At 47.7% G+C, this 6474-nt stretch overlaps 1 protein-coding gene across 4 annotated transcripts in view; it reads left to right on the top strand.

Moving 5' to 3' along the window:
- Positions 1–232: 232 nt before the first annotated feature.
- PRKAB2 (protein kinase AMP-activated non-catalytic subunit beta 2) overlaps positions 233–6474 on the top strand; it is a 28709-nt gene continuing 22467 nt past the window's right edge. For 2 of the 4 annotated variants that reach the window (XM_039325913.1, XM_039325912.1), the window contains exon 1: positions 261–323. The gene's annotated coding sequence lies outside the window, so the exon portion shown is untranslated. Of the gene's footprint in view, positions 324–6474 lie in introns of all 4 variants that reach the window. The other 2 variants (XM_039325916.1, XM_039325914.1) reach the window with 2 other exon arrangements.

Here is a 6474-nt window from a genome sequence, read left to right as displayed (position 1 = left end):
TTGTGTTCCCAGTCATTAACCTTACATCTTTTGCCCGGATCTACCAGATTGTAGCTGAAAAATTCAGGACGACACCAAATGGCAACCTTCCTTCTTCCTGGGACACTTTTCTCGGGAGAGATTTCTGTTAATAAGAGGAAGCGCCCCAGTACCCTTTTTCCATTGCCCTCATCTCCCTTCGTGAATGCTTTGTTCAGCGGATCGGAGATAAAAAAAAAAAAGACTAGCACTTTGCGCGTGCGCCGCCCTTCGATTTCTATTTCTGGCCATTTTGATACCAGGCGGCGGTGAATAAGCAGGAGCGGGTGGGAGTAATTCTTCAGGTGAGTTCTCTGCCCTTGGGGAAGGAACCAGAGGGGGCAAGGAAGAAAGAAGGGTAAAAATGCTACAAATTTTCGGTTTATGGGCGAAAGTTAAGCCTGAGGCGGCGCCTGTTTTAGTGTAGGAAAGGCAGTTCTCCGCCACAAGCTCGAAAAGGTGGCTGCTGCCTGGTCTCCTGGCGTCGCGTCTCAAAGTGACGTCAATCTGGGAATTCAGCGCCGATTGCCTGTCGCTCATTTGACTGAGTGGTGGCGCCGATGTGTATGATAAGACGCGGAAAGCACGCTTGAACGCTATATTGAATCCTTGAGGCGAGCCTTAAATCCAACGAATTTCAGTGGGAACTGACGGTTGCGACTGTAGTCGGTTTGTGCATCTTCCCGAAATGGTCATGATGGGATCCTTGCCTGCCCTCTCGCTTCTTCGGAAGGTCGCAGGAGTTGTTACACTTTGTTCCCTTAGAACTCATTCTTTAAAAATCGTATAAGAAAAATATTCTGTAGTTAAAGATATATCCTGCCTTTCTTCCACAAATAGAGTTAGGACGAGAAAAGCTTAGCTTTGCAAGATAAGGACGGATTCCTAGGAATTTTGTCCGAAGTAGACCTTGAGATCACATGACTCAGCGTCTCAGATGGCGATATAGAAATCTCTAATTCTTTATTCCATTCATTTCTTAGCATTTCCATATATTTATTTATTGATAATAAGTATCTATAGAAATGAATCGTTTTTTTAGTATCAAAAGATTTAAGAAGTTCTAGTATCTCAGGTGTCTCAGAATCTAAGAATAATGCTGGCCCAAACAATGTTATTAACATAACTATATTTTGCCATTGGGTTACATCTGGTAGATGATAATTGTCTCTTAACATGTTAGAAATTCATCATTTGAATTTATCATTTATATTTATCATAGACCCAAAGTCAATATCTCCACTTCCATCCAATGTTTCCATATCATATTTTTCCCAATTTTTAAAATTTAGTTTCCCCATAAAGTTAATTTAACATAAGAAAAAGGGTCAGATCTTTTTTTTAGACATTATGTGCCATACATTTCTGATATAATTGTTTCCAGAGATACTAGAGGTTTAGTGTAATTACATGCTGTTAAATAAGTTATATCTGTTGGTATATGCATACCTAGATATAGAATGTATTCCATACAAAAATAGAATTGATATTCCTTAAATGGGTGTTCAGTTATAGGCATAAATTCCAATTTGGATCAATTAATAGAGTATCTCTTATTTTATTAAAGGCATCTACAGTATCTTTTGCATCAACACTGGAATAGTTTTAGAAATAAAAATGTATCTGCAAATAGAACCAATTTGTGTTAGATTGAGTTATATACTACTCCATAGATCTCCCTGTGTTGTCTAATAACACAACCCAAGGATTCTACGCAGATATTAAAAAGCATGAATGAAAATGAAAATGGAATCCTTCTCTACTTCCTCTACATAGTGAAAGAGTAAAAGAACCTTACTTAACCATTAACTTTAGATCAGACATGTCAAACACAAGGCCCGGGGGCTGGATGCGGCCCGCAAAGTGATTTCATGTGGCCCGCGAAGCCATCCTGGAAACAGTGAGGGAACAGCCCCCACTGCCTTGGCCCTGGCCCAGGCCGGCGGGGAGCCAATGTACAATTTTGTGGTGGCCATCTATGCTGAAACACATTCAGTCTTAGCTCCACAAGGCCGTTTGGAAACAGCGAGGAACCAGCCCCTGCCACGTCGCCCCCTCCCCCTGGTTGCATGCTGGGGAGGTGTCACCCTTTGTGAGGAATGAAGAAATGGACCATGCCTTGGTGCTTGCCCCGGTCCCACCCCCTTCTGCCAGAGACCCTCAGATCTGTCCCACTCCTGCCCAGGCCCCCACAGGCACCCTTGACACAAACAATGTAGAGCTGGCCATGCCCACCCACTAGGCCACAATCACTCCATCCACGCCCACCCAGTAGGCCACACCCACCCGGCCCCCCAAGGGCAACCACAATGCTGATGTGACCCACAATGCTTTAGATGTAGGGTACTTATATATCCATCCATTTGATGAATTCCAAAGAAAATCCAAATATATTTAGTACTAGTACTTTTTATGTATTTTGTCAAAGGTTTTTCATCCTCTAATAAAATTACAAATTGATCTTTATTTTTATTCAAGTTTATTAAATATATCATTAATATTATTGCTGCTTGCCTAGTTTCTATGGTCTTAGGACTGCCAGAATCCAATTATATTTCATTTCTAGTTATCGACTATGGAAAACCCCATTTCTGCCCTCTCTGGATTCTGTCATACTAAGAAGGGGAAGGGGGATGAGCAAAGGGGTTTTATGGCTCTCACTTCCTTCATTAAAACTTCAAAGGGACTGAATGTGGCTCTCACCCAGAGGACTGACCATAACAATATGGCCCATCAGCTTTCATCTACTACTCTCTGAAGTCTCCCTTCTGTCGGTCGAGAGGAAAAGGGAGCGGAAATGTGATGTCTAGGATTGTCGCTGGAAGGACGGTGGGGTGGGGACTGCTTGGGAACACTTAAAACCTTGAATGGTAGGGGTTGGGCCCCAGATCCTGTCTAGAACGCCTGCAACCATCTTCTCTTAATAAAGATGCCTGTTGGAAGAGATATTCCAAGAGTTCTGTCTTCTTAACATGTAGATTGGGATGGGTCCTTACATTAGACAGGATCTGCAAAATTAGTCCACCTGGAAGGGAGAACCTTGCTGGGGGACTTTGCAAAAATTACCATGTCAGACGATGGAGCAGAGAAGGGAGAAAACTCCCCAGAAAGGGAGCCGCTGCCCCGACTGAAACCCTGCCAGATGTCAGGATCTGAGAGGTCAGATTCCTCAGGAGAAGAGGTGGTGGAGACACGGGACCACAAACCTCGGTGGTCAATGGGCGTCAGAAAGAAAGGCGAGTGGGAAAAGAAATCAAAAAAGGTGACCCTGAGACGGGGGGACCAACCAACCAGAATGGACGTAGGAGATGGAGAAATCCCTGCACGCAAGTGAAGAGGTAGGGAACTGGGCACCATACTCAGGCTGGATCCTAGAGAAAGCTATCGACTTGATAAAGAGAACTCTCAGCTTCCTAGGAGAGGAGAATTCTGAGCCCTACGGCCGACCCAGCTCCTGGAGCTGCAAAGGGAGAGACACTGAGGGGGAAGTGGAACCTGCAGCCCCGGGGACGTCTGCTGGTCTAGTAGTCCGCACTCCCCGTCAACCCGCAGATGACAATCTGGATGGAAGACACTACCACCGACAACAAAGGCACTGGTCCATTCAAAGACTCCTGCCGCTGGACGTGAGATTCAAGGGGGAGCTTGGAGTTTTTCCTAACCCAAGTCCTCAGCTACATGGAGGAATAGGGCAGCACATCCCCAGCAACAAAGCCCCTATCTGGATCATGCAATCTGCTCTGGACGGGCCGACCACAGATTGGGTGGTGGACTTGCACGACTCCAACGCCCCAGAGCTCAACAACTTCAACCGTTTCATGTCCTCTCTGAGAAGGCGATTTGAGGACCCCCTGACTAATCGCAAAGCCCGCGAAAGGATAAAAACAATGAGGCAAGGCAAATGCCCGGTTGCCGAATATATGCAAGAATTGCCAGCAAACTGAATTGGCCAGAAGACATCCTCCTTAGCCACTTCAAAGACGGGTTAAACTATGACCTATATGACGCTTGCCTGCCCCGAGGGGACCCACACCAACTTGATGAATGGTACGTCCTGGCAGAGGAAGCAAAGATCGACCTACTGAAGAGGCACCGCCGAGGAAAACAATGGAGCCGCTCACCGCCTGAGTTGACACGTGAACCAGTGAAACCATCGGCTATGGCCAAGAAGCAAATGGGGTGTTTCAAGTGCGGGAGAGAGGGGCATCGGGCTGTAGAATGCCGCTCAAAAGCCCCCCAGCACAACCCCGGCAGATCACCAGCCAGCAAATCCGGGAAGTCTCCAGCTAAGCCAAAAGAATCTGCCATGAGAGTGATGGAGGCTGTGGAACCCCCTACCTCTGTCCATCGTGGGGAAGAACTCCAGCCTACACCACAGGGCCAGTGGACGCCTCAGACGACGAACTCAGAGGGCGAACCCCTGGTAAGTGGACCCATCCCACCCATCCTCAAGACAGTGACTATATTAATTCCCCCAAGCCCGAAGCTGGTGGAAGCCTTAATAGACTCTGGCTGCACCCACTGCCTCATTAGCCCGATGCTAGTGGGATTCCATCAAGGAGACTGGAACAACCAATCTCATTTGGCCAGTTAGATGGGTCCATAGCAGGGGGGTTGCCAGCTACCATAGCCACTTTACCAATACACCTCTCCCTGGGCAAACATGAGGAAGACATAACTTTTGTAGTGACCCCAGGCATGGAATGCCCAATGATCCTAGGGATGGAATGGTTAAAGAAATCGAACCCCTGGGTGAATTGGAGGACAGCAGAAATCACTTTCCTGAAAGGGGACCCTATGGACTTAAAATTCCAAGGGGAGCTATCAAAATTGAGAACGGAAAAAGCATCCATGGAAGAGGAAAAGGGACTACCAGAAATACCAGAGGAATACAGAGATCTTGCTGAAGTTTTCAGTGAGGAGAGGGCGGATGAGCTCCCGCCTCCACTGACCCATGGACTGTGCCATTGAATTCAAGCCTGGGGCAAAACTCCCGAAGCCCAGGCTATACTCCATGAGCCCAAAGAAGAAGGAGGAAATGGAAAGATTCTGCAGACTGCTACTAGTCTGCAGTCGGTTGGCAACTGGGCCATGCAAGCAACATGTGAACGTGGGAAGCTCCATTTGTGTGAGCGGCATGCACATGTGCGAAACCATCCCCTCTGCCCCACCACTGCTGCTACCAATCTGCAGAGCTGGAAAGGTTGGGAAAGTTTGTAAACTGCTGTCTTAGGAGTCGTAGTGGCACACTACAGGCTAATTCTGCTGCAACCAGGAGTTTGATCCTGACTGGCTCAAGGTTGACTCAGTTTTCCATCTTTTAGAGTAATAAAGTTTTTATCTGGCAAGATTCTGTCGATTGGGGAGTGTAAGCAAATAAAGCATCGTCCCTAACCTTTCCAGCTTGGTGTGCCCTTCACTCGCGTGAATGGAGCTTCGTGTACGAGCTTAGGGTGTTTGCATTCACACACGAAGCTCCACTCTTGCGAGCTGCAGCACTTGCCCTCATATGTGAAGTTCCACTTGTGCGAGCAGAGGGTGCTTGCACTCACCAGTGAAGCACCACTTGTGCGAGCAAATGGAGCTTGGGTGGAGCTTCACGTGCATGCATTTACCCATTTCTCCCACAGCCCGGTTTTGAACAGGCACGGCCTGATATTGGGCTGCAACCCAGGAGTTAGTAACCCCTGAAATAAAGAACTGAACTTTGGTTGGATTGTTCTATGACAGTGATGGCGAACCTTTTAGAGACCGAGTGCCCAAACACCGACCCTGCCTTCCCCCGCTCCACTCCCGCTCCACCCCCAGCCTGACCCCGACCGCCTACAGGGCCACCCACTGCCTCCACGGCCCGCCGCAGATTGCCCAGGTGACCCAGCAGCACCATGGTGACCATGCCCTCCGCCTGCACCCCGCAGCATCATCTGCGTGCAATGGGGCACAAAGACGGAGTCTTGTTCTGGCTGCCCAGCTGCCATGTCCTTGGCTGCACTGCTTCGTGCCGGCTGTGCTCGGGGGCGACTCTCCACCAGGGGAGCTGCTCATGAGGGGGCCACGGGGGAAGTGGGTCTGAGACGCCCACAGAGAGGGCTTCGAGTGCCACCTCTGGCACTTGTGCCATAAGTTCGCCACTAGTGTTCTATGATGTTCTTGGGCTGGATTTAACAAGAAGATATCTTTCAACACATTACGGCTGTCAGCAGATCTACCAGATCTGGGCTATGAAAACCTGATCATTAGATGACAGGAAAGAATTACCGTAAGTTTTTTCCCATGTCTCTTTTTTGCCCTCTAAGTGGTTATCTGAAACTTTTCAGGCCAGATCAAATACTCTTGGTGAGTTTATCTTTCTGAAAAATACTCCTTTGAATTACCTTCTTCAATATTTTACCCAGAAACCTTGTCCAATTGGGGGTAAACCACATTATTCCAATCTCCCAACAAAAACCAGTTTTC

Source organism: Crotalus tigris, unplaced genomic scaffold (genome assembly GCF_016545835.1).
Source record: "Crotalus tigris isolate CLP2741 ecotype Arizona unplaced genomic scaffold, ASM1654583v1 scf7180000024339.11422700, whole genome shotgun sequence".
Classification (NCBI taxonomy): Eukaryota; Metazoa; Chordata; class Lepidosauria; order Squamata; family Viperidae; genus Crotalus; species Crotalus tigris.
The sequence above is the reverse complement of the archived record's forward strand: the minus strand, read 5'-3'. Positions and strand labels throughout refer to the sequence as shown.